The sequence below is a fragment of the Suricata suricatta genome, chromosome 7 (assembly GCF_006229205.1).
Source record: "Suricata suricatta isolate VVHF042 chromosome 7, meerkat_22Aug2017_6uvM2_HiC, whole genome shotgun sequence".
Lineage (NCBI taxonomy): Eukaryota > Metazoa > Chordata > Mammalia > Carnivora > Herpestidae > Suricata > Suricata suricatta.
The window spans coordinates 19,402,291-19,405,887 of record NC_043706.1 but is presented as its reverse complement, the minus strand read 5'-3'; positions in this window follow the sequence as shown (position 1 = coordinate 19,405,887).

Sequence of the window (3,597 nt, the reverse complement as noted above, 5' to 3'; positions counted from 1 at the left end):
AAAGCCACTTTTTGATTCCCCTTTCCTTCCCTTGTCTCTATTCCTTCTTTACCACAAATAGTAAGTTTATAACCTGTCAAGAGAATGTAAAAAGCAAAACAGGTAAAAAGGAATTGACCTTTTCTTTACTGTAATCAGGTCTGCTGAATGCAAAGAGACATTCTTTTTTCTAAATGTTTATTTGCTTTTGAGAGAAAGAGACAGAGTGTGAGCAGGGGAGGGGCAGAGAGAGAGGGAGACACAGAATCTGAAGTAGGCTCCAGGCTCTGAGCTGTCAGTCAGCAAAGAGCCTGACATGAGGCTCCACCCCTCGAACTGTGAGATCATGGCCTGAGCTGACATTGGATGCTTAACTGACTGAGCCACCCAGGCACCCCAACAAAGAGACATTTCTTAAACTTTTAGCCATTGTTGATTTTAAGTGGTAGTGTCCATTTACAGCTCACACTAGTATTTTCAGTTTGTGAAAACGACTGTTTGAGCTTGCAGTGTGTTGAGATTCTTTTCCTATCCATCTCTTACTGTCAACAGAAATTGCAGTTGTATGCAACATTGGCTCAAAATATTGCTATTTTTCATGCTTTATATATTGGCCATATAACTGAATTTATTGGATTAAAAAATCAACAGAACACAAAATATGGTAGCATATTTTTGCAAGATAGCAGTGGAAAGAATAATGTACCCATGAGCAAAACTACCAGCCAGAGACCCAATCTCCACCATTTTCTTATGCTGTGACCATGGGCAAAGTACCTCAAAAGTCAGGGGTCACTGATTTTCTTCCACGGAGTAAGACTTGCAGTGACCACTGCAGATGACAGCCCGGAGCCTACTCCCACATCTTCATCCGACTGCTTAGCAGTAGAACAGTTTGGGAATTTCCTATAAGCTGACTGGAGGATTTTGTTGCCTTAAGAGTTATCTCATCCTTTTGTGGTAATGATTTTTAAGCAATGGGTATGTGACCTAATTCTTGCCAATGTGATACAATAAAATGTCTTCTGGAGACTTCTGAGACAGTTGTTCCAGTTTTTAAGAGAAAGTCACCAGAAGACTCTGTCTCTGTCTCTGTCTCTGTCTCTCTCTCCATTTGTATGTAAATCTGGAAACGTGTTATCCCAGGTACTACGCTAGCCAACTGTGACCTTTGAAGGAAGACAGCCAGAAGACAAAGCTGAAATTTAATAAGGATTAGACCTAAGTGGATGATAGAGAAAAGATTTGAGAACGTTAATCAAATATCCCCTGGATTCTACACACAATTTGTGGACTTGCAGTTATGTGAGTTATGTGAGCCAATACAGTTATGAATTGTTTATAGGACAGGTTAGGTGGGTTTATATTACTTTTGGCTGAAAGGATCACAACTGATGCAGGAACAATTCCATCTACCCATCAGGATTATGGTGAGGACTAAATGAAGAACCAATGTGGAATAACCTGGTAAATTTAAGTATCCCTTAAAAAAGGTTCCCCTCTGGGGCACCCAGATGGCTCAGTTAGTTAAGCATTCAGTGTCAGCTCAGGTCATGGTCTCCTAGTTTGTGGGTTTGAGACCCATGTCAGGCTCTGTGCTGACAGCTCAGAGCCTGGAGACTGTTTGGGTTTCTGTGTCTCCCTCTCTGTGTGCCCCTCTCCAACTCATGCTCTGTCTCTATCTCAAAAATAAATAAACATTAACTTTTTTAAAAAATGTTTTCCCTCTGTCATTCATAGCTCCTTCAACACTTCCCAAAAGATATTGGAAACAAGAGGTCAAACTAACTGAGAAAGTAAGTGTAAGAATGAACTAAGATCCATTCTTATATGGATAGGAGCATTAAAATATGAGTTATTGAGTTGTGAAGTAGATTAATATTTTGTATTATGCTGTTATATATTATGCACCATTATATTGTATATATTAACAAAAATATACAATTATGTATACATCAGAGTCTTAGAACACTAAGAACATTATGTGTGGGTATATACATGTTTTAAAGCATTACAAAGCAATATCAAACAAATCCAATAAAATAGATACACCTGGGCTATTATACATAATATTTTGTGGTTTCCAAGAAAGGATATAATCTTTCCAAAAAATGTGTTTAAGTAATATTTTACTTTCCTTTGAAAGTTCAGTCCTTCCAGATTTTCCATATTGACTCCTCAGGAAAATATGCTCTTTAAAAAGTATGTTCTTTAAAAAAATGTGTGTTTTTAGCATGACACTTGCTCAAAAACGTATAGATGTTTTGCTATAAACTGTATTCATTTATGGGAATATTTTGGATGTTTTCATAAGTGGGAAACAAAACCCAAGGCTTTCGGATGAGATCTATAATAATGCTTCACAACTGAAGACAGTTTTCTTGGGGATTTTGCTCCTTCTAAAAAAGAAGAACAATAATGCACCAGAGACCCCAAAGGGAAATATACTGTTAATGGAAACAATTGCCTTCATTCACTCTTTCTATTTAAGGGAACTCTTGCCGCCAGGTTATAATGAAAACATAGAGGTCTAATACAAAGCTGATCAGGGGGAAGGAGGCAGGAGAAAAGAACTCAGAAAGTGCAGCATCAGATCCAGATGTTAGCTTTGGTGGAGTGGCTTTTGTGAAATACAGCCGGCTAACTTTCTCCTCCTCATTCAACCCGAGATCCCTACTTCATAATCAAATAAAAAACTATTTTTCAGGTTTCAAGGTTTTTACATAATTTAGTTAAATTGTATTTGCTAATAAGCAAATCTTAAGTATGAAACTAGTTATTTATGATGGTTGAACTCATTGATCTAACTTTCTAGAAAAAGATAGAAACAAGTAACACCTAAATATGGTTTTGTTTGAACTAGGAAAATCACCTAAAATTCCATCCTTTCATTATCTTTTATTAAAAGAAATGTTTTCTTGGATTGATGACATTTATTTAGGGATAGATTTTAGAGTTTGGAAAAAAAACGTCTCATGTGTGACTTAGGAAATGATGGTGTACAGGTCCATTTGGAATAGGAGAGGAAGGGGTTTTTAAAAAGAAGAAATGAATTAATCTGAGAGGAATCCAGACAGACTTAACAATTAAATAAAATAATAGTGACAAATACTAAAAGACAACACATCGCAGAAGAAGTGAATAATCTTTTGAACCATCTGTCTTCACTTTTTTCATAACCTTTGGGAATGTATTTAGGGAAAGCAGTCATAAAATGTCACAGAATTATAAATTCTTCCTTTGGCAACTGCTTTGCATAGTTTCTATAACTCCATGACCTTCTGGAAAGCCAAAGAGCCTGCCAGATGCACATGCTCACTCTTCCCCACATGGCTATAAGAAGACTTAAATACCAGAGTTCTTGTTATCCTCTGCAATTGAGGGCTGGTGTGCCTTCCTCAAACCTGGCAGTGTTTATATCTGCATTTACTGCATAATTTGTGAGTTGGCTTTGTTAAAACTAAGTACTTGATTGAAATGCCACATAAAGTAATATTACTAAGTAGTCCTAAGCTCGGAATGTATTAATGAAAGCTTACCAAATCTTTAGATTTTATTTGCTTGGATTATTGTATGGTAATGCATTCCATTTTGGTTTTAGAATTTTGTCTTCATTTG